The sequence below is a fragment of the Onychomys torridus genome, chromosome 3 (genome assembly GCF_903995425.1).
Source record: "Onychomys torridus chromosome 3, mOncTor1.1, whole genome shotgun sequence".
NCBI lineage: Eukaryota > Metazoa > Chordata > Mammalia > Rodentia > Cricetidae > Onychomys > Onychomys torridus.
Window position 1 is genome coordinate 49,164,264 of NC_050445.1, and position 25,131 is coordinate 49,189,394.

The 25,131-nt window shown below is 37.0% G+C and overlaps 1 pseudogene; it reads left to right on the top strand.

Annotated features, from left to right (window-relative positions):
- Positions 1 to 23,661: 23,661 nt before the first annotated feature.
- Positions 23,662 to 24,437, top strand: LOC118580031 (annotated as a pseudogene).
- Positions 24,438 to 25,131: the final 694 nt, after the last annotated feature.

A 25,131-nucleotide genomic window follows, 5' to 3' on the forward strand; every position in this document is an offset into this window, starting at 1 on the left:
CATATTACACAACACCAAACATCAAATGGCTCTCTATGGTTCAACTTCATAGTTTCAACCCTAAACCCACCAGTGAGCTGCTGGGAAGCAGTCACTTCAAACTAAAATTACAAGGGTTAAGCCAATGAAATTGTAAGGTTAAAGAAGAGATCTCCATTACCCATGTATAGAGGAGGCTGTATGTAATTAGGAGGAAATTCTCTATTAGAGAGGTTAATTGTTGACATCTTCATTGCAGAGATTCAACAGAATCAGAAATTCAGGGAAAAAAATATCTTTTGTTTAAACTACATAGTCTGTGATTTTTGTTATGTAAGCCAAAGCCAACTAACTGAACCAGAAAGTACTCACTGTTTTAAAAAAAGTACAAAAGGATAGTTGATTTAAATGAACAGAAAAGGTGTGTTGTTACAAATTAATGGAGAACTGAAAGCATCTAAACATTCCTAGTTAATTTATGATAATATCTATAGGAATCCAATCATAAAGGCTATTTCTTGAAAATTGGTAAAAGTTACGTATCAGAGGCTGGTGCAAGAGACGCACTTAATAGAGAAAAGCCACACTGGTCCCAGTGCTTTGCAGGAGCCAGCAGAAGCAACCACTCTCATTACTACTGATTTGAACAGAGTGAATATTGTAGCTATAGCAACAAGAAGAAACAAAGCATACAGTGAAATATGGACCACACAGGATTTCAAAAAAAAGCAGAGTGAAAGATGGAAAATTTTGCCGTTATTGTCAGTTAGATTCTCTGAAAATTCAAGGAAATCGATAAACTCTTGATGAATTTCGACTAATAGCAGGTCTAATTATAAAATTTAATATTTCTTTTCTGAAAATAAATGAATATATGTTAACTGGGTTTTGAATACCATTATTAGCTAACACATAATAAAAATAAAAAATCACTCATAATGTATCAAGTTCATAAAATATCTGGAATGTATTTAATGTTTAATTTGGTTAAGAGAAGAAAACTCAAAGAAATAAACTAGAAAATATGATGAAAGCATATAGATTTTTTTCTGATCATTGTATGATATTAGATATATGCCCATTTCCCTCTAATTAATGTATTAATTAAACAAGTTATTTGCATTATATAAAAATTTTAAAGTATTTCTAAATTGCTTTGAAATAAAAATTCTTATTATCAACAGTGAGATCTGAATTATACAACCAAGGCTCAACCATTTTTTAACACAAAAGTATTATATGTATATTGTTTTGTAATAAGACCATGGAGACAGAGAGAAAATTTCAGTTTATTCAAAAGGTATAAAGACCCCAATTTAAAAGATCTCACCACAGGATTGAATAGAAATTGCTCACTTTGGTCTTTCACCTCTAAATTTGACCAATATTAAAAATCTTCTGTAGACAAATAAGACAGATAGTAAGAATGACTCCCCTCATCCTAGCTCAGCCTTTGTAGAGTTCCCTAAAATCTATGGACAAACTGAAACCTTCTTTACTGACTGTTCCTCATTTTGGAGTGATTTTCATTTTAGGGAATATTTGCTACTTAATGTTGAGCCTTTAGGTATGAGGACTGTGAGCAAACAACATCTAGTAGCAGGAAATCAGGGGGCCTTCTACAGCCTGGTCCTAAAATTGTGGTAGTTCCATGCTCCAGAAGGCAGAAAGTTAGTTCCCTTACTTGTGGTATCTTAACATAAGCATCAGAAAAAAGAGAACTGACATTTCACCACTCCACACATGTTTCTAAGGAAGCGCCACAGATTTCTGAGTTGTGTTCTCTCAATTACAAACTATTTCTGGTATCCTGCCAGTATCTAACAGTGGTGGATATTAGTCAGCACATCTCAGCCCTTCCCTCACCATGCACATACCAGAGTGTTCTCAGTAGTACCTCACTTCTTGATTCTTATTTCTGTACCAGTAATCTATTTTATTACCAAATAAAATAATTAAATTACACCCCTTCCAAACGTCACAATTATAAGTTCATCATTGAATTGGATTCACTTGGAAGTTTCTTTTATAACCTCACTTGGATCTGTTCACACTGTTGTAAGCACCTCAGTTGCAGTAGTCAGATTTTTGTTTGCTGTGGTGGTTGTTGTTATTGGGCATCTTTCATAATTCATAAGGCTAGTTTAGTCTGGCTCATGTGGCACAATGTCCAAAATATTATTAAAAGCAGGGTGTGCAATGCCTTTACAAGCTCATCCTGCAACACACATGCGTCTGTCCTCTGGGTCAAGTCCAGTCATGAGTTACAAGAATGGTACCACATGTTTGTAACACAAGGGGAAATTTAAGAAGTTTTGCATTTCACCACCTTACTGTCTCTGCATTTCTTTTATCCATATATGTTGTAATACATGTTGTTTATATCCATGAGAAATTCATAAGTGGTATTAAATGAATCATTGTAGTAACAGGACGTTGAAAGGATCTGTGAAAAGCAAAATGTGAAGACAGGAAGAATTCTATATGTTGATAAAATTATATATAAGAAAATATACATTTAGAAGAACTTTTATTTAACTGCTGTGGATATAGCTCTGTATAAATAAAAGGCTGATTGGCCAGTAGCCAGGCAGGAAGTATAGGCGGGACAAGCAGAGAACAGAATTCCGGAAACAGGAAGGCTGAGTCAGGAGATACTGCCAGCTGCCACCATGAGTACCAACATGTAAGATACTGGTAAGCTACAAGCCATGTGGCAAGGTATAGATATATAGAAATGGGTTAATTTAAGATGTAAGAACTAGATAGCTAGAAGCCTGAGCCATTAGGCCAAACAGTTTACATAATATAAGAGTCTGTGTGTTTATTTTATAAGCGGGCTGTTGGACTGCGGGGGCTTGGCGGGAGCTGGAGAGAAGCTTTCCAGCTACAATTTAACTACAAAGAAAAATTAACTTATGGAATCTGCAGGTAAATGGATGGAAGTACCACAAACTCTGCTGAGGGAGATAACACAAACCCGGAAGGACAGTTGTCACATGTGTTTGTTTATTAGTGGAAGCTAAGCCTCAATTTTTTGAATCTTTAGGTAGTAAGTGTAGCTCTTATCTCCCTCATGAACAAAGCTTTCTTTTATTTTTTATTTTTTTTAAGCAGATAGAGACCATACAGTAACCCACACCTATGATCAAACACAGAGATCAACTGACAGCAGTATTATAACACAACACCTGTACCCAAGGCTCAGGGATCTTCTTGAACAGGAATCAAAAGAGCCAGAAGACCAGAAATTCTGGTGCAAAATAATCTCTCCTAAAACAAAACAAAACAAAATATGATAGAGGAGTAAAAGGGATGGATGGACTTGGGGAGAACTGAGGGAGGAATGAGGAGGTGAATATGATCAAGACACTTTGTATAAAATGCTCAAACGATTAGAGATTGTATTTAAAATAAATTTAAATTAAAAGTTGTGCACAAAATGATAGACCTTGAAAAAGTAATAAACACAATGCAATGCTTGTCACGATCTCAGCTAAATACTGTTGGAATCAGGTGCTGAGATAGGGAGGCGAGGATCTCAGGTGTTACAATGGAATTCTCTGCTATAATAAATAGCTTTGTTCCTTGCTGGGCCATTAGCTGAGTTGCACATCCAGTTCTTCCTTATGCATGATTTTCAAAGCCACCTTGTGCTTTACGCTGCTGCATTCTTCCCTGATGTTTTCTCTATTCACTGCCTTGCATCCCTCTGCTTGTTCAGCTGTGGTTTAGTCTTCAAATTTCAAAACAAAGACTACTTCCTCTGTAAAGCCTTCCTGGTTCTTTAGGTAAGGTTACTTTTATTCCTGCATGTGCTCATAAAATCATGAATCATTCCTTAAGAGCACACAGTAGAGTTATTCTTCCTTCAAGTTAATCTTTTTCCTAAGTGTGAAAGTTTTATGAGAATAGAATGATCTAATTTGTAACCTTTTCATTCTACTTGTATAATGCTTATTTGGTGATGTTTAGATGTCTGTTCTGTTGATATTTTATAGGTTCAGCTCCTGTCATGCAGAGGACACAGAAGATACCCTGGTCTTCCAGCCCTAACAGTGTCTCCAAAATTCTCTTTTCAAAATTCTCTGAGTCATAGGTATAAATAAGGCTTGTGTTGCAGAAGCATCAACCAACCGGGCCTGGGCGGTGGTGGCACACGCCTTTAATCCCAGCACTTGGGAGGCAGAGGCAGGTGGATCTCTGTGAGTTAGAGGCCAGCCTGGTCTACAGAGTGAGATCCAGGAAACAGGAAAGGAGCAAAGCTACTCAGAGAAACCCTGTCTCGGAATAAAATAGAAAAGTATCAACTGGGACGGAGCAGCAGTCAGCTGTCCTCTGCCTTTTGACCAGTTGTTGATTTGTACATGGCCTTTGACTGCTATAAATAAACTACGTTTGATGAGCAGTGAGAATGCACTTATTTGCGGACATAAAGATAAGTGTTTGTAATGGTGCTGGAAATGTACTGGTTTAGGGAAGTGAAGGTTGAATGGCTTGATCCAGTACAGGTGTTCGGTACTCAGCTAGGTTTACAATATCAGGCACTAATTCCCTTCGAGTGAGTGGGCCCTGAGTTCAACGACGTAGCTGTTGTTTATCTTCAATATGGAAATGCCATTACTGAAAGCTTAGGGACACTGCTCTTCTAGATATCGTTGTGGTTCACGGGGTTTGTAGCTGGGTAGAACTGCTGGTTACTCTTTTTGAAGCTGTCATAACAACTATGGGAACTAGTTTTCTGGCGAGAGGCCTTCAGGTCAGGGACAGCTCAGCTCCTCCAAGTTCTGTGTCTGAAGAATTTGGTGCCACAGCAGTCTTGTTCTTTTATTTTAGCTTCAGGAGCAAATGGGAGTCTTGTCTGCATGTACATTTAAGTACCACAGGCATACATTGTTTGCAGAGGTTGGAAGAAGTCAGACACCCTAGAACAGGAGTTAAAATGGTAGTGGGCCGTTATGTGAGTGCTAGGACTTGAATTCAGAGCTGGAACTCCAGAGACTTCTCTCCAACCCCAGCAAGAGGGTCTTACCTTGTACTTATGGGAGGCAGCATACATGATAGAAATAGTTTGAATTGTTTGTAGAGTCTCTTGGACTGCCATTCAGAGAGAGGTTTCTCTTGTTTGGAACTGGATTATATGTTCGATAGTCTATGGCTCTTGGGGAGAGAGGATCATTCTTTTGGGAAGACGTGATCTCTGGTAGGTTTCCCATGTTCTAATAGGTGAATCCACATCTAGGGTTGTTTAGGCAGCAATAATTGGACTTAGTAAGTTATTAAGGAAGAGGGAAGATGAGGAGGAGGAGGAGGAGGAGGTAGAAACCTGTCATTTGGAAGCAGGTGTGTTAAATCTTCAGAGCCCCATGTTAAGTGTTGTATTTTCATTTTTAACAGACACCATAATTTGAAAGAAATACATCTTGATATATGTCAAAGTATTTTATTTATTGTATCTGTAGACAATATATAAAATATGTGCATATACATTGCACACATGTGTGTGAATATGTATGTGGACAGTAACACATACAATAACAGTACATTGTACTGTTATTTGGAAACTTGGTGGCATTTGACAATTCACTATTTTTCATCATTAATTCCATAACAAGAATGAGAAAATAAAGTACATCCTTCTATTGATTTTGGAAAACTCACAGTGAAATGAAATCATTTTATGTATATGAGACAGCCATTACTGTTTTTTTTTCTTTTTGAAGAAGAAAATAAGAGGGTCACTGTAAATTTCCTCTGCATATATATCAATTTTAAGAGTATCCTTCTATATTGCTATTAGGCTTTATTTTCCCTTTGCCTGAGATATGCAAGAAGGAGAAATGATTTTTCCAGAAGAAGATTGAGAAAAAATTGCTATTGTAATGATAGGGTTATTTGAGAAATGTCCTGTGCTCTATTTATTTTTTGATCTAGGGCATTGTGCTTATCTTAGCTGTGATTCAGGGCTATTAAGAAAGATTATTCTGTGGAAACTGGAGGCAAATGCTAGGCCAAGCTTATAATGAGAGTCATTAGGAAGTGCAGGGATGCTTCATGGCTCCTCACCCCAAGGGACTTCTGTGGGGTAAAACAATGACAAGAGTGTACAGTGGGACCCATTCTGGTAGATTCATCCTCTGGGCCAGATGATCTCTTATAGAAGAAAAGAAGCAGATGCAGGGAATATTATGGAATAAATAAGGTCAAAGTGTATGATATAACTGAATAGAGTATCATTATGGAACCCATCACTGGGTACCATGAATATATTTAATAATTTTTAAAATAGATGAATAAAATAAAAAAGAGTTAACAGTGTCAAGGGGCATCCATGGGCAAGAAGAACAGGCAGCACTGCCTGGCTGATCCACATGGAGAGTCCCTTCTTCAGGGCTGCTCCCCGGAGACCTAGAGCCTCGTGCAGGACAAGTCCTCCATGATTATGTCATAGTCACGGCAAGCATGTGGGCCCCTGAAGTTTCTATTTTAAATCTTCTGTAATCTATATTTGTATATATCATTTGGGTTGGCATTTAATTATGTAACAAAAACGAGGGGGTTAAATAAAATGACTATTGGAAGTGAACAACCTGGAAACTGTCTACACATGTGCCTGAGACATAAAGGAGAACTGACTTTAAAATACAGCCTGAACAGAAATGTCAGCTGTTGTACACATTTGAAAGAATCTGAGCTTCCAGTGGCTGTAACCAAACAATAATGATTCATCCCATTTGCAGACAATCATAACCCCCAGTTTAATCCAATATCTTTTTGTATACACATTATCAAAATTACCACTTACTTACATGATATTATTCCTGTCATATCTTTGACCACATGAACATTTTTACTTTTTTGTTCTTTTTGTTGAGAGTGTTTGTCTGTGTAGTGTTGGAAGCTTTCCTGGAACTCACTCTGTAGCACAGGCTGGCCTGGAACTCATAGAGATCTGCCTGTCTCTGTCTTCTGAGTGCTGGGATTAAAGACGTTCACCACAACCGCCCAGCTCCACATGAACATTTTCTGGGATTGACAAATTATTCAAGTTACTTTTAACCATCTTCCTAGGTGGAGTTCTATTTAAATATAGAATTATGGATACAGTGTTAAGCATCACACATGTATCTTTAAGATCACAGACAGATTCATGAAATCTACCTCTGTATGGATATGTTGAAGAAGAGCAAATGATATGGGATATTTATTTTTACACTTCTCTACTTTGGGTCACAAACTCCTTAAAACTGCATTCTCAATTTGAGTTTTATATGCTTCTATTTAATCTCCAAATAACTGTCTTCTAGGATATAAAGGAAATCTACTCAGCAGTTTTAAAGCTAAGATGAAAATTATATACATATATACAGACATATGCTTTCACCTTCCTGAAAGAAAATCTACTGTAACAACTATCTAGTGAAATTTAAAAAGATTTCTTTCAAAAAGTTCAAATCCAGATGGTGCCAGATACCGTAAAAACTAATTAGTCTGGAAAAGGAGGAAAACAAAGTTTTGCTTTAAAAACATTACACTTTTTCGAACTCTGATATCTTAGGAATAGAAATTAGTGAGTAACTTACTCAAATAGATGCAAATGCAACTATGGGGTTGTTATTGAATATATGAGAGGATGGACAGTATTAACAGATGATATAAATGTGTGTAACATTTTCATGTAATCTCATTAAAATCCAAAGTTAGAAAGGATATTGGTGTCCCAGGGTTTGTATTCCTGAAAACTGATCAAAAGATTTGAAGGTTCTCATGTTCCTTATAAAAAGCCACAAAATTACTGGTGAAGGCAAGCTGTAAAAATGATTACCATGCTCACTTTTGCTCAATAACAGGATATTTACTAACAAGTTTACTCTCTGTACTATAGAAAACGTTGCTCAATTATGAGGTGATAACTATACATTATTGTGACCCTTTCTAATTTTAAAATCATACATAATTTACGATACATGTACAAACAATGGAATCTTAAAAGTTAAAGTGTTCAGTTTAGTGACCTGTGATAATTGTATGTCTAAGTAGAAATATCTACAGGAACATAATACAGAGATTTTGCTGTGACTTGAAAATTTGTCTGCAGGTTTGTTGCCAAAGTCCATACTCTAATCCTTTCTCCAGAAAAAGAAAGGCATTTATTTCTGGGATTATGTTGTTAACTTGTACAAAGTGCATCATGAGTAGCGGGCTGTCATGGAGCTACTTTTATGTCAGCACTCAGAGTCTGGTTTTCGTCTGTCAAGCACAGCCTCTTTCACACATACACGCTGTGTTTCTTGAGTCAATATTCAGTAGGAATGCAGGGTAAATATATCTTGTTTACATTTTCATAGATTTTGTCATAACTGTCTGATTGCTTTATATCTTTCTCTGGTTTTCTAAGAGACAAACATTGTTGGGTCCAAAGTGTAAATCTATAAAATTCCCTGCTCTTGGGACTTGTGCTTATGTTGGGTTGCCTTTTCCAACCTTGATATGAGGACTTTTGTCTTGTATTATATCTTGTTTCATCATGTTTGGTGGTTGTCTCTTGGAGACCTGCTTTTTTTCTGAAGGGAGACAGAGGGGGAGTAGAACTCAAGGAGAGATGAGGTAGGATGAAGCTTGGAGGACTGGAGGGATGGGGAAATTATGATCAGGATGTATTGTATAAGAGAAGAATCTATTTCCAATAAAGAAAAATTAAAAAAAAAATCCAAATCATGTCACTGAAAAAAAAAGGAAAAAAGTCTGAGAGGCCTTTTGTTTGCTTGTTTTTTGTTCATCCTTTGTCTTCTTAAGAAAGCCCTAGACTGTCCTCCAAAACTGCAGAACATGATGTAACTTTCAAGTGGTGTTATTTCACTTGTTTGGTACAATGCTGAGAAGTTAGAATAAAAATCTTAGGTAGGGTACTGAATGCTAGTGTGAATCTAGGAAAAAGAATGAAACAGCACTGCATAGATTATTGCCACCCCAACACCTTCAACAATCAAGAATAAGAGTGAGCATTTTGCTCATATCATCAGTACTCATTTGGAAGCTCTGAAGAAAACAAAACAAACTACAAACAAACAAACAAACAAACAAAAAACAGCTCTCCCTTTTCTCCACTAGAGAGGAGGGAGGAACACACTTATCAGGATAGTTCGTTTTCGTCTCCTGTCCCTCTTCGACTTCTCTTATCACCTCTTACTGGCTTTCTCTTCTCTTCACTCTTGCTAATTCCATTTGAACCATCTGTCTTCTCTGTAACCACTTTGCAAACAGCAACTGTTCAAGGGCTTTTGGGTCTGAAAGACGCAGGGTGAGCAGCCACTATAGCATGAGGAGGGGCTTCCCCAAGGCTGTCTTACTGTCGTCCTTCCTGAATGGAAGATGATGGTCTTCCTTTGTGAATCATTAACAACAAATTTCTGTCTGAATCAGAAAATAAAGGGAGAAATTGAAATGATGACCAAAATGCATTTCTCATACACCATCAACTGGTTTAAAGACTACAAATGGACACTGGCATGTTGATTTATAGGGATATAACACGTCCTTGCCCATGTCTGTCATTTTTGTCTGTGTTTTTCTTCCAATCTCTTGTTTTATAGAAAATTTCTCATTCTTATTTATTGTTTTTAGCATGAATTCTGGCTGCTAATTTGACTATCATCTTTATATTGACATTTTATATCCAGTTTATATTTGCCAGTTAGCCTCTCAAAAATTTACACTTCATGGTATCTTATTAGTTTAAGCTTAAATGTTAACTTAAAGAAAATTAATCAATAGTTTAGTTACTTAGTTTATTTGAAATTATTTTCTGAAGAGAAATTTGTACTGTTCTTTTTTTCTATTACACATTCTTTTTTTTTTTTTTTTTTTGAGACAGGGTTTCTCTGTGTAGCTTTGGAGCCTGTCCTGGAACTCACCCTGTAGTCCAGCTTGGCCTCCAACTTACAGAGATCCACCTGGCTCTGCCTCCTGAGTGCTGGGATTAAAGATGTACGCCACCACTGCCCAGCCTATTACATGTTCTTATGTTCATTACCTGAATTAACTTTTGTGAAAGTATAAAATTAGAACCTTTTCTAAAAAATATTTTCCAAATGAAAAGTCTGATGGCCTCTACATAAGCTACTGCTACACTGCCCTTTTCCTGTCCCTTAGCACTGGAATGTTGATCATGCACTGAAGTGTGCCTCCTGATTCCTGTGAGCTATCATTTGTCTCTTTCATCATTGCTATGCCAATATTGATCCATTTCGATGACTACACTCAGCAAACTAATTTTGATATTCTTCATCATTACATCTCTTTTTGTTTTCCCCATAAAATTGTGGTTTAAAGCCTTGGCCTCCCATTAATCAGTGTACTATTGACATGTATCCCTAGCTACCCTTCATTACTTAAAAAAAATCATGATTTTTATTTACATGTCCACAGAGTTTTAGATTCAGAAATATGTTGGGATTTTTATTAGTGTTTACTAAATATATATATATATACAAATATACATATATAGAGAGTAATTTGATGCAATTATAACCTTTTTTAAAATGTGAATTTTACTGGAAATATTAACATGTATATAAAAAGAAAAGAGGATATATTAATTAAAAGGCCAGAACAGAAATTATTCATGAGGAACTTGTGGCACACAGCTCAAAACCACTTTTATTACTGCTTTTAAGAAAGAAATCATACAAAACAAAACTGTTCTCAAAACTCCTATTTAAATTCATTCTTAAATTCTTTTATGAATGGAACTAAGAACCCAAAGAAGGGTGATTTATTTTAAGTAACAATTGGTGATACTTCTGGGAGACCCCAAAATTTCTGGCAGCAACTTGACTGATATTTGTTGATAGAATGCCAGTAGAAAGGTTTGGGACTCAAGGGAGATAAAAGTACATTTTCCTTTTGGGCAAAAGATTTAGAAGCCGGGCGTTGGTGGCACACGCCTTTAATCCTAGCACTCGGGAGGCAGAGACAGGTGGATCTTTGTGAGTTCAAGGCCAGCCTGGTCTACAGAGCGAGATCCAGGAGAGGCGCAAAGCTACACAGAAAAACCCTGTCTCAAAAAAAACAAAAAAACCAAAACAAACAAACAACAACAACAAAAAGATTTAGAAGAGATATTAATACCACAGGTAGATAGACAGCCGCATAGCAGGAGCACTGAGGATAGTCTACACTCAGGAGACTTAATGGAGGTATCTTCTAAAAGATTTCAAAAGGTTGAAGAGATTCTATGTCACATAATTCAAAGAAATAGTCAGGGTGTCCTTGATTCAGGGGTGACAGAGGTAGATAAGAGGACATACAATTACAGAAGGGTATATGAACTTGATGACGTGGGGGAAATAGTGAGGCATGATCCAAGTAGGTCCTAAGTGTTCACTATATGAAGTATGTTACCAGCCATAGTAGGTGCTGATGCTTGAAATCTAAATCTGTCACCATGCACAAGATTATGATAGAGTAGAGAGGCATACTTGCAGATGGGCATAGCCTGATAAACTTCTGTTCTGGATTCTATCACCATTTCCTTCTATTAATATTCTGAGCAACTGTTTACATGTAGGATAAGGATATAATCAGAACTCATGAACAGTTAGGATGCTATAGTTGGTCAATTTATAGACACAATTTAGGGGATACTATTATTGAAGACTACTGATATGCTAAAATGTATTGTATCTGTGTATAAAATCAACTTCAAAAGATGTTTACAATACCAAGCATGGAAACCAAATGTCCATAATGAGCTCCATTTGTTTCCCTCTGACAGACTGTTAGTGAGGAACTCTAACATTATCTAAGGATAAGGGAAAGCAATAAAATATGTGAGCTATGTTAATATATTAATTAAAAATTTTAACTAATGGCCATAGCTTGGTCTTACCTATGACATGGAAGGCTAAAACAAAAGTCTTTCCTTCACAGGGTTGTTTGATTTTTGTTCCCTTTGTTGTTGTTTGTATATTTCAGATATTAATACTCTATACAGATATTTAGATGGGGAAAAAAGTCTTCTGTATTTGGTAGGTTGCCTCTGCACTTTATTAACTGCTTCTTTGTTGAGCAGAATCTTTTTAATTTCACAAGATCACATTTGTCAATTGTTGGCATGACTTCCTAAGCAACCAGAGGCCAATTTAGAAAGTCTCTGAAAAAGTGTGTGCAGGATGTGTGTGTGTGTGGGGGGGGTGTTTATGTGGGTGTGTGGTATGGTGTGTTTCCTGCATTTTGACCTAAGAGTTTCAGAATTTTCAGTCTTATATTAGTGTCTTTGTTCTATTAGAAATTGAGCTACATGAAGTATAGGATATAGATAATGTGTTTATTTTTCTACACATAGATATCTAGGTTGCTCAGCTTATCTAGTGAAGTGTTTGCCATTTCTACAATGTGTGCTTTTGGTATTTTTGTGAAAAGGTAGCAAGCAGCAGCTTGAATGTGTTTATATCTGGGTTTTCCATTCCATTGGTCATCGCGTCTGACTTTATGCTAATAAGATGATGTTTTGTTGCTGTGCCCCAGTAGTAGTATAAATCAGGCACCATGATATCTCCAGTGCTATTCTTTTTTCTTTTTTCTTTGACAATCCAACATTTTCTAATTCTTTCATATCAGTTTTAAAAATTAGTTAATGGAATGATTAGAAATTTCTCAAAATATGATATACAAAACTAATAAACATAAAGAAGTATATAACTTAACTAATTTTCAGATAAAAGTAAAGCAAAACTAAACTGAGAGTATAATGACTTCAGTGAGCATCAAAGCCACTAAAAAAGAATAATGGATGAATGGCTGCAATGATGTGGACAGAAAGAACCCCAAAAGGTTGCTGGTATGAATGTGAGCTAATCTAGCTACAGTGGAAGTCAGTATAGTGCTTTCTCAAAAATCTAAATGTAGATCAACTAGATGACAAAACTTCCACTTTTGGCCATTTATCTGAACAAATGTCAGAAAATCATAGAAATATTTGCACATCAACATTCAGTAGTATTTTCAAAGCCAAGTTATTGAATGAATAATTATGTTGAATGACTACACACACACACACACACACACACACACACACACACACACACACACATAACTTATTGTGGCACAGTTTTCATATTAGATTTAAATCACTTTCCATAAGATAAAACCTATACTTGGAATCTTTATTGGGACCAGGAACCTATGGTAGGTAAGTCATAGATAGTAGATGTGTACTTACTATTTTTATGCTAAATGGCCACAGTGATAAATTGACATCTAATGATATCATTATAGCCATAGATTACTAATCATCTCTCACCTGACATCAGACAAGCTTCTTTTTTTCTGTAGATGGAAATTACCACTGAGAACACAGCTGGTCATGATGCAGAGAATAAGAGACTGTAGACTGTTCATCCCAGAGTTCGACATCTATATCACAAACTCTCCTCTCTGGGGATCTGGGATCATTGCAGAAGAGGACATGGGAAGATTCCAAGATCAAGAGGTGGTGGATGACTTCAAGGAAATAGCATTTTTCCAAACACAGCAGGGCAGTCGCACATTTGTGGCACTCACAGTAGTTGAGAGAGCATGCACATGACATACAAACTCAAGCCAGACAAAGCCTCATTGTTGACATGGTAGATGGCATGAAGTCTCACACTGAGGTGCTATTAGCAATTGATAACTGCTGGAGAGGGAGAGTCAGTTTTCCTCAAAAGTATGATGCCCAATGGGCCAACCATGTTCTAGTGAAAAGGCAGAGATTTACAAGTACCATGGTATCACGAACTGAACTTGATGTTTAAAAAAAAAAAAATCAAGGCAAACCAAATCTATGTGTATAGTGAAGGGATAGGCATCTAGGAGATGGGGAAAAGGGATGAATATTATAATAATGAACTGTACAAAGTATTCAAAGAAATAATAAAAATGCAAAAATATATATTTAAAGGCAAACAAGGAGATGCCAATGTGTTTGTTAGAAGTCCAGCGTCAGATGCTTACCTGTAGTCTCCGGATAGTGATCTTTAAGCTTGTGTTTAATCCCCACACCTCACACCTCTGTTTTAATCTTGGATTTAATTGTCCACAAGCATCTCCTCTAAGAACAAATAAGGCATAGGATAATTTATGTCGAGGCCTGTGATATTCTAAGTCTCCTCAGTAACAGAAGTCCTAATTAATCAAGCAATCCTATCGAATGTTTAATGGAGGTGAGGCTTTTAAAACTATTTTTCTTGGGACTACAGTTTGCAATGATACAACTGAAATAGATGGATGTCATTTGATACTAATATCTTAATTATTTTTAAAGACGTAAGTAAAATGTTATAAATTTGAATAATTTTAATATGCTGACAATTTTATCCAGTTATATAGATGTCACGAAAAACATGTACTTCAGTTACATTAAACATAGTTTCTCTCCTAGTTGAGATGAAGAATTCATTCGGTGTAAAAACATATTTGAATTACTGATACTTGGATGGTGGCACTGTTTGGGAAAGAATAGGAGAGGTGGCCTTTCTTATTGGAAGATGTTTCAAAGCCCATGGTTTTTCTTTGTCAGCTCTCTCATAGTCTTCCCTGTGCTTGGAGATCTGACTTAAGGTCTTAGCTACTGATTCGGTACCGTGCCTGCCTGCCTATTGCCATGATAGCCATAGACTCACCTGTAACTGAAAGCCCCAATAAACCCTTTTATAAGTTGCCTTGGTCATGGTGTCTCTTCACAACAATAGAACAGTAATTATGATACTCAGGTTGGTATTGAATTTATGCTGCAACTCAGTACATCTTATTTCTGTCAACTACACTGTAGACTTATTATCAGTGCTATTACCTCTTTTGATTATACTTAATATCTAATCTAATATGAAATGGTATTTCAAAAAAAGAAAAGATATTTCAAGCTTTTATTGATATATATGAATTATTTGTACCTTATGAATTCATAGTCCCGATTGTGGACAACTTCTTCAAAGACTTTATTTTTAAGTTGTTTGAATGAATTAAGTTTTAATTTTATATCTATAAAACATTCATATTTAAATATTTTATATTAAAAAACTTATTTACAAAATATAGTTTCATAAAAGTCTTATGTTAATAAAGTTGTATACGTATATCATTAGGTCATATACAATCTGTAAAACTCATATTCATGTGAAATATTACTGAAATACAGTTACAAAATAGTTACAGAACTCTTGAATTTTCTCTTGAAGTTCATTCCTAACTCCCGAGGCATTAAACGTGTTTATACAGTGTCCTTGGTATTAGAGAGTTATATTTCTTCTCTTGTTCTTTATATTTTATAAACTTAAACTTTTCTTTCCACTTTAATTACTGGTCAAAGAATCTGTTTTGGCTTTAATCCAGACTATCTAGAATCAGGGCATCTTTTGTCAAAACAGTTTAACAAAAATTTATAATTCTACAGAGCCAAACACAAAATCTGAGCAGCCCATTCACAAAATCACACCTGGTAAAACAGCTAAGTAAGGTTAATTGACAACATCTGTTACCTGAAGAGGCCTAGAAAATAAAATGTGTAAAAGCAAAATCAGCCATAAAAAAGCATTTCTCCTAAGATCAGCATGTGCTAGCCGTAGATGATCTCAGAATTTAACAGCTGGATAAATTTAATCTTTGAGAAGCTGAGACATCAAGGAAAATTGAATAAAACATTCTAAGAGTTTTAGATGTTTTTATGCCTTTAGTCTTAAACAGTTAGTTTTATAATGTTAACACAAGGACTAAGCTAAGCCATAGAAGTCAAATACCAGTAAACATTGTAAATATTTTAAAAATTAAAAAATGATATTATATATATGCATCGTACATATATGAGTTGGTTCAGTCACAGAACTACCCACATCAAAGTATACAGTAGTGAGTTAACAAAATCAGGCACGTATAAATTATTATGTCAAAAAAATGAAAAATTGACAATTAGTTTAATCAGTTTATACATAATTCTGCCATCATATAAATGCATATGTATTTATACACACAGAAACACAATAAGACACATGCCCTGGCCAGCGGGGTGTCAACGGGGCCACCAATCCTGTGGGAGAGAATGAAAGGACAGGGCGACACAAAGAGACAGCAGCAAGACAGTATTCTGATCAAGCCGCCAATCTTTATTGTTCTCCACATGGTTTATATAGCATAAGGGGGGAAGGGGCAGGAAGGAGGGAAAGGGAAAGGGGGCGTGTAGAATGTGGAAGGGGTGCAAGACATGTGAGGCAGATAGTGCACCTGCGAGATATCGGCTAAGGTCACTGGTCAGGGGCAGTATATTCTGTTGCTAGGCTGACTGACCCTGGAATGCTCTTTACCTTCGGTTGTCATGGCACCTGACTGTGGGATGTTCTCTTATCTTGGGAGGCCTCTGATTACTGCTCTGGGAAGGGGCTTATGAGTTGTTCTTTGGTTTAGCTAGTACTTTCTATGGTTCATGTTTGGTTCCTGACATCTTGGTCCCTAACAGACACACACATACACATATATACACTAGGTAAAATATATATGCACATGTGTCCTGGGGAACTGGGAAACTTAGAAATTTAATTCTGGAAAAATGTCTTGCAGGTGGGATGTATTTACACAGTGTCTCAGTGAGTGGAGTGGTTGGTCATCTTCACTGCATTGGTGTATGGAATTATGTGTCTTGAGAGGTCTGTGTGCTTCTTCTAAGCTAAGAGTACAAGAAGCATGTTAGAACCACATATAGAGGGACAAGCTTGGGGGCAACTTGCAAAGACAGACTGTGAAGAGCCTGAACCTGCCTTTGTTAGCATAGCTTCAGAAAGAAAGACCTGATAGGTATGTGGCTAACCAACATGGCTGACAGAAGATGAGCAGGGAGGCTGAAAAATGACTGTGAAGTTTCTGACTAGTTTTCAAAAAACACAGGCAAACACGGGCATGTCAGCATTTCCAAGGAAATTTACAACTGCAGGATAGTAGCAAGTGTCACATTGGGCTATGCATTTGGAACACTGAAGTTAAAGACTGAATAAGGACAGCACCTAATCAAGATTATTTTAGAGAGAAATCTCTCTCTCTTCTTTCCTGGCTGCTAATTTGCTTCTGTTTTCCAACTATCACCCAAACTATTTTCTTTTCTAGCTCTAACAGATAATTATATCATTGTTGAAATCAGGCTGAGGCCCTCTCTAAGTTGCCATATGTTATGTCAAACAGTGGTTTCTTTCACAATGTGCCTTGCCCTGGGTTACTCCACTTTATAAGCAGCATTTTACTCAATTCTGAGTGCAAGTACAGAAACAGGTTGACCCTGAACCTTGTTGAGCATGTAAACAACACTAGCTGTCTGGCACCACCCACAAGGCTCAGAGTGATAAATACCATCTTCCTCAAAGTAAAAAAACAAACAAACAAAAAAAACCAAAATGAAACAAAACAAAAAAACACCACACTTTAAACTATTAAATTAACCTAGAATTATATGTGCACATGGATTTGTCAGGAGAACCAGACTGTAGAACTTATCAGATACATCAGACTGAAGAAAGGATGCAGCAACCTCACCTGGAACACATCAAGAGGATGTCGTGTTGTTCGAATGTTAATTGGTCTTATAATAAAAAACTCAGTACTGGATATTGGGGTAAACGCTGAAAGACCAGAGAGATGAAGGAACAAGCCACTATATATATCTCACCTCACCAATTTCATGAATCCTCTGACTGAAATCTCTGAGTCCTCACCTGAAAGGCTCCAGCTGAAAAAGCTCCTAGCTGAAAAGTCTTTAGTTCCTGTCTCCTCACACCTTACATACCTTTCTCCCCACAGACATCACTTCCTGAGATTAAAGGTGTGTGTGCATCCCAGTACTGGGATTAAAGTTGTTTGCCACCACTGCCTGACTTCTGTATTTAATCTAGTGGCTTTTTCTGTCCTCTGATCTCCAGGCAAGTTTTACTAGGGTACACAATATATCACCACAATGCTGGGTACCATGGAATCTACTGCCCATCCTACTTGTCATGGAATCATATACTGCATGCATCAAGATGCCCACATTAAAAAAACTCCACTGTCTCCAGGGTGTCAGCTTGGCTTCATCCTCACTGTTGATGTGACCTACTCAAAATGCTATTCTTCCAAGTATTATAGATCAATGTGAACAAGTGACAGAGTGCACAGTGTCAACTCATTTTCATGTCCCATGACTACAATGCATGCAGCACACAGCCATCAGAAAAACTGATAATCAGTCATGACTGGATGACAGATACTGTTTTAGAAAAAAAATTAATAAACATGTATATTAATCAATAAATTCATTAGCTCTCTAAAGGAAAATGGCTGATATTATATATGTGATGCTTTATATACATACAAACATACATACATATATAATTTATTGGAATGAATTATAGGATGTCATCCAGGCAGTTTAACAGTGGCCTTCTCACACCTGAGAGGCTGAGAATCTAGTAGTTGGTCAATCCAAGAAGCTGCATTTCTCAACAATCACAATCTGGTCCCAAATGTCTAGAGGATTCCTGGACAAGCTGCTGATCTTCAGCCAGTTTAGAATCCTGGATATCAGTTTTTAATATCAGTGAAGGAATGCTGTAGTAAAAGAATACATAAATTTGCCTATGAAAAGAAGAGCAAGCAGGCAAAAAGTTAAGTTTCCTTGTCACGTGTCATTTTCTCTGTGCTGCCACTAGAAGGTGCTGCCCACATTTAGGGGTCAGTTAAGTTGATTCCACTTGCCATCAGGTTATGGATCCTTCAGGATGTGCAGCCTTGCTGGAGGGAGTATATCACTGGAGGAGGGTTTGGGGGGTTTATACCCTCACCCTTTTCCTTCTGTGTCTTTTCTTCCTGTGCAAGTATCCTTGCCTTACATTATGGATTTTAACCCTCTATTACCATAATCCAAAACAAACTTGTCCTTTCTACCTTTTGGTCATGGTATTTTATCACTGCAACTGAAAGGTAATTAATATAGATAGCTCCTAGATTCTTGAGAAATTTCCAGTTGTTGACCTTCCAAAGTAAATAATCTAAGCAAATAGAAATCAAGGTTCTACAGCCAAGAAGAAACCTACCTTGACATTAACTAACAGATGGGAATGTAAGATCACTTTGATCAAAAGCCACATGTCCTTAAACGTTTTTGTAAGTCAGTCACAGTAATTGGAATTTTTTTTCAAACAAGTTTTTTATTGTAACACTAAATGAAAGTTGGAATTCTAAGATTCCATTTCAGTTAACATCTAGCCCAGGTAGAAAACCTGATTTTTTTTCTTTTAAATACTTGAGCCCCTTTCTGTTTTTCACGGATCCTTGTTCTGAATTAACATAGAAATACCTAATCCTTCCAACTATTCTGTGGCTTTTGCTGGGATTGCACCAAGATTTAAATTGAGACTTAGTTTTAAAAGATGGACAGCTGACTGGTTCATAGGTTGGAATAGCCAGTTCTAAACTAATAAGCTGTAAAGGAATTAATAGTCTATATTGTACAAATTTGTTAAAATCTCTTGGATGTGAATGTGTTACTCCAAGTGGTTTATATTAAGATTTTCTCACCTGGTTGTTAAAAAGCAAACTTAAATGTTTATTTTTTTTTTACAGAGCTCTGCTTTATAATTTTGTAATAAAGTTTAAATACAGATGCCTGTCCCATCTGGTGTGAGGATGATGCCAGAGGCCACAAAGTGCTAGTGAATGTAGGCAAGCATCAGGCCACGTGCACAGTGGTATTGCTCTTCAGAGATTGCATTCCACATTGGGAGATGCTTGGGCCACCTGGTCTTGGTCAAGGTACCCCTGCTCTGTGTTGTGACTTGCCTATGATCACAAGAGTGTGTAGGAGAAATTATGGAACAGACTAGAAGTGGAGCTAGTATAAGGATGATTCTCAAGAGCAAATGGGAAGCACTAGGTGATTATTTACACACTATCCCACTGGAAAAGGGCCTTCAAGAGCTAAGTGGAAAGGAACATCAGGACAGCTAGGTAGCCAGTTAAGTAGATATAGTTGTGACAGACAAGTATGGCTCAAAGTTTGGCCCAGCCTAAAGTACAGACTGCAAAATAAGCACAGGCCTATACCAAGCTACCTGACCAGGTGCCTGAGGGAGGGGAAAGGAGTACATCATCTCCTGGAGAACTGGATGAGACAAGATTCTACCCTATCTCTTAAAGAGAATAAATCTTGCTAAAGGCTGACCTGTTCAGCATCCAGTGATGACCACTCTGTCATCAGCAGGCACTGTGTAAACAAAGGCCAGAGAGAGTGCGGGAGGTTTAGGGTGATATTGCTTAGGGTTGGGTGGAAAGACAGGAAAAGATACAAAGGTATACACACAGTCTAATCTCCCTGCAGAGAGAAGGATGCCAGAAAGAGTTCATTCTGTTGCCTGCAGCCAGAGGTTTCTCCAGTCCCAACCAGCCCCACAGTCCCATAGCCATTTTTAAAACAATCATTCATAGGCTTAATATTACTTACAAACTGTACAGCCAATGGCTTAAGTTTCTTACTAGATAACTATCATCTTAAATTAACCTATTTCTATTAATCTATGTTTTGCCACAGGGCTATTGTGTTACTATATGGTAATATATGTTCTGCTGGCATGTTTCTCCTTGAGTGGTGGGCTGGAGTCTCTCCATCTCTGCCATTCTTTTTCCTGTTTGTCTCTTGGATTTCTCACCTGGCTATAACCTGACTCACCATAGGCCAGAGCAGCTTCTTTATTAACCAATCATAGCAACACATATTCACAGCATATAGAAAGACCATCCCACTGCACTTCTCCTTTTCTTTGTGGCAAAAGTAGCCATGGAGCAAGAAAGTGCCGTTACATTGACTGCTGACACTATGCTGTGCAAAATGGACAAGCAGGACACCAAAGAAAGGACTGCCGCACCTTGCCAAGATAAAGTAGGACAACTCATCAGAAAATCATACTTCACAGAAAAGTCTTTTAGTTATGCTAGGCCTTTAGGCCAAAGATGGATGCCCCAACATTGCAGAGGAACCTTGGGTGACTGTCCAACCAGCCAGCTGTTTCTGTCATTTCTCACATTTTTTGGAAGTTGCTTATTTGCACTTCCTGTTTACCCAGTTAATATTATTTCCTCCTCAGGTCTCTGAAGGAGTTGAAGATTAGATAGTTACAGTTTTTCTTGTTAACAAATTCAGGAAAGAAAGTCACTAAAGAGGTATAAAGTATATAAGTTTGAAAGATATCAAAAGATAGTTTTGGGTTGGTAATGCAAATTAGGATAGAAAGTGAATTGGATACAATCCTTTGGATTCACAAAGATAGGATAGATAGTGGAGCATTTTCTCTGAATATTTCAAGTGCAAAAGGATTAGACATTGTTGATGTATTTATTGCCTGTATATATTATGTATACTTATTGTACTTATTATACATAGTTTTTCTTATATTAGTTATAAACTTCTTTTATTACTTTAGACAAAAAAGGGGAAATATGGTGATGTATTGTGTATCCCAATAAAGCTTACCTGGGGTCATAGCCAGCCACTAAATTAGACATAGAGTTCAGGCAGTGGTGGCACACACCTTTAATTCTATCACACATGTAGCAGAGATCTACATGGATTTCTGTGAGTTCAAGGCCACACTAGGCTACATGAGAGAAACAGAGCCAGACAGTGGTGACACACGCCTTTAATCCCAGGAAGTAATATGGCAGGACACAGAAAGGTATATAAAGCATGAGGAAACAGAAACTCGCCCTCTTGAAACTGAGGATTTCCTAAAAGTAAGAACTTGCAGCTGGCTTGTTCTGCTTCTCTTATTGTTCAGCTTTTAGCTTTCACCCCAATATTTGGGTCTGGGTTTTTTATTATAAGGCCTTTATATATTCAGAGACTGAAAAATAACTTTATTTGGTGAAAGGGCATTTTTTTAGCTATGACAACTAAGGACAGAGAAATTAGACCAGCTTGGATTATCCTGCTCTCTTCTGAACTCAGTGATAGTAATTTTAGAATTTGTTGTATGTTGTTTGATTTATTTTGTCTTGAGAAAGGGTACCACTGAGTAGTCCAGGCTAGCCTAGAGCCCCAAATCCTCTGGCTTTAGCATCTGGAGCTGTGAAATTACATAAAACAATAAAACATAACTATGGCCAGCATAATGATAAATGTTACTACGAAATATGTAAAAATAAAAAATAAGCATAAAAGAGGAAAATCCATATGAAAACAAGGTGGAGGAAAGAAGGATATGGTACAAGCCAGGAATATTTGTGACCCAGAGACTCAATGGATCAAGGGTTGGAAGACTGTAGACCCTCAGAGGGAAAGTGGCATTGCTCACTTTTTTATGGCTTCAGATATCTGGGACAATAAGAAAATAACTTTGATTTTTTTCAATAGCCCAATATATCATACTTATAGCCCAAACAAATAAACACATTAATAAAATAAACTCATTGATTCCCTATGTCTTAAAAGTTTACTACATCAGTATGTTAAATTTACTCATTCCTTTTATTGGAGCCATACATAGAGATCATTGATCATAAACTTATATTGTGAATATTATATCCATTCCATGATCAATTCATGGGAAATAGTGTAGGTACAGAATGAGTCAATTCCATCAGTATGAATTTCCATACCAAGAAAAAAATTATCATGCCAATTTTAGTCTGTTAATTACTTTATCAGAACTCTTCAAAACCCTGACGATTTTTGTTCTTAACTAGACAGCTGTTGTTTTATGTTTTCCTTTTTAACTTTTTAAGTGACCTAATTATTGTAGAGATTTGACTTACAGATATTAAAAAGATGGCATCATTTCAATTTATTGTAACATGCTTTGGGTGTAGTTCTCTTTTGATAGTTTATATTTTCCTTGAAGAGGGAAAATAATTGCCAATTTTTAGAAAATATGTTTTTATAGAAGAAAAGATAATTTAATATCTACTAACTAGAGATAATTTTAGAATGAACTGGCAAATAATCAAGATAAGATGATTATTAACATTTAAATAGTGTGAGGATTATGCATCAGAATGTATATGACCACATTCTACTTTATTGAATGTAATAAGAATACATAAGTATCTTAGCTTGTAAATAATTAAATATATTCTAGTAGGCTAAAATATGGTGTCTGTTATTATTAAATTGAAGCCACTTGCAAAACAAATAATATTCTCTCCTGAAGATTCTTTTTTAAGTAAAAAAAAAAATTGTATTTACTTAGAAGCATTCAGAATGTCAACGAAACAGCTTCCCCCCCCCCTTTTTTTTTTTTTTTTGCAATTACAGAGTGGTAGTCAGTTAACAGAACAACAATTATCTTTGTACAAGCTGCATCAGAGACAACTGAGGATGAAAAAACAAACAAACAAACAAAGAAAGAAAACAAAACAAAAACAAAACCAAACCCTACCGTCCCCATATATAACTAATTTGTGCTGTGCACCAACAAGAACCTGCTTTAAATTTACAACCCCAGACCCTACCAGGCAAGGTTAGTGGCTATTGAAAATACCATCAGGACAGGACTAGCTAAAGACACATTCGGTAGTGTGTTAACTATACAAAAAAAAAAAAAAAAAAGACACTGTACAGTTTAAAAACAAATCTTACACAGCCCTACATTTCAATTTTTTTCTTTAAAAGGAGCGAGTTATGTACAGGGGGGTTAAATGCTTTATAAACAAGAAAAAAACTTCACTAGAACCAACTTATTCGTCATCGTCATCGTCACCATCCTCTTCATCCTCCTCCTCATCTTCCTCTTCCATCTTTTCTTGCTGTTTTCAGCCTTGACCACCCCCTTCTTCGCCGCATCGGGTTTCCTCTAGCTCTGTAGGCAGCAATATCGAGTGGAGAGAGTGAGAGGCTGTGCCTGGCTCCCGCTCTCACAGCCATTGCAGGACATTGAGCTCCATAGAGACAGCGCCGGGGCAAGCCAGAGCCGGACAGGCACTGGGCAACTCTGTGCCTCGGAAGGAAAATCAACTAAACTTGGCCAAAGGAGATCCTAAGAAGCCGACAGGCAAAATGTCCTCACATGAATTCTTTGTGCAAACTTGCCGGGAAGAACACGAGACCAGATGCTTCTGTCAACTTCTCAGAGTTCTCGAAGAAGTGCTCAGAGGTGGAAGGTGGAAGACCATGTCTGCTAAAGAAAAGGGGAAATTTGAAGACAGGGCAAAGGCTGACAAGCTCCTTATGAAAGAGAAATGAAAACCTACATCCCCCCCAAAGGGGAGACCAATGCACCCAAGAGGCCTCCTTCGGCCTTCCTCTTGTTCTATTCTGAGTATCTCGCCAAAATCAAAGGAGAGCACCCATCACGGATGTTGCAAAGAAGCTGGGGGAGACGTGGAACAACACCGCTGTGGATGACAAGCAGCCCTACGAGAAGAAGGCTGCCAAGCTGAAGGAGAAGTATGAGAAGGGTATTGAAAATTCTTAATATGACTACAGTGTCAATATCCTATTTCCATGGAAGGTCACATGTTCTTAGATTTGGGAACTAGGAAATGGTATCTTGGGTGATTGTTATTTGGCAAATATGTTAATGATTTCAAATCTTATAATGGGATATGCTGCTGTGGATATCATCACTCTCTGTATAAATAAAATGCTGTTTGGCCAGTGGCCAGGCAGGAAGTATAGGCAGGACAAGAGAGAAGAGAATTCTGGGAAGTAAGGGCTGGGGTGGAGATATACTGCCAGCCACCATCATGACAAGGAAGATGTAAGGTACTGGTAAGCCACGAGCCACATGGCAAAGTATAGATTAACAGAAATGGGTTAATTTAAGACAGAAGAAGTAGATAACAAGAAGCCTGCCATGGCCATACTGTTTGTAAGCAATATAAGTTTCTGTGTGTTTACTTGGTTGGGTGTGAGTGACTGTGGGACTGGCAGGTGAGAGAGATTTGTCCTGACTCGGCCAGGCAGGAAAATTCTAACTACAATATGCTCTAAGATTTTCAGTATAGCACTGGGCAAAGCAGTTTAGATAAGAACACAGTATGTCAGTTAGAAAAATGGTCTGAGAGAGTGTAGTTTGACACAAGGAAACAGCTTAAACTATCCTAAAATTATAAGAACAGAGAAAGTAGTAGCATTTAGAATAACAATCAATGTAAACATATATTACT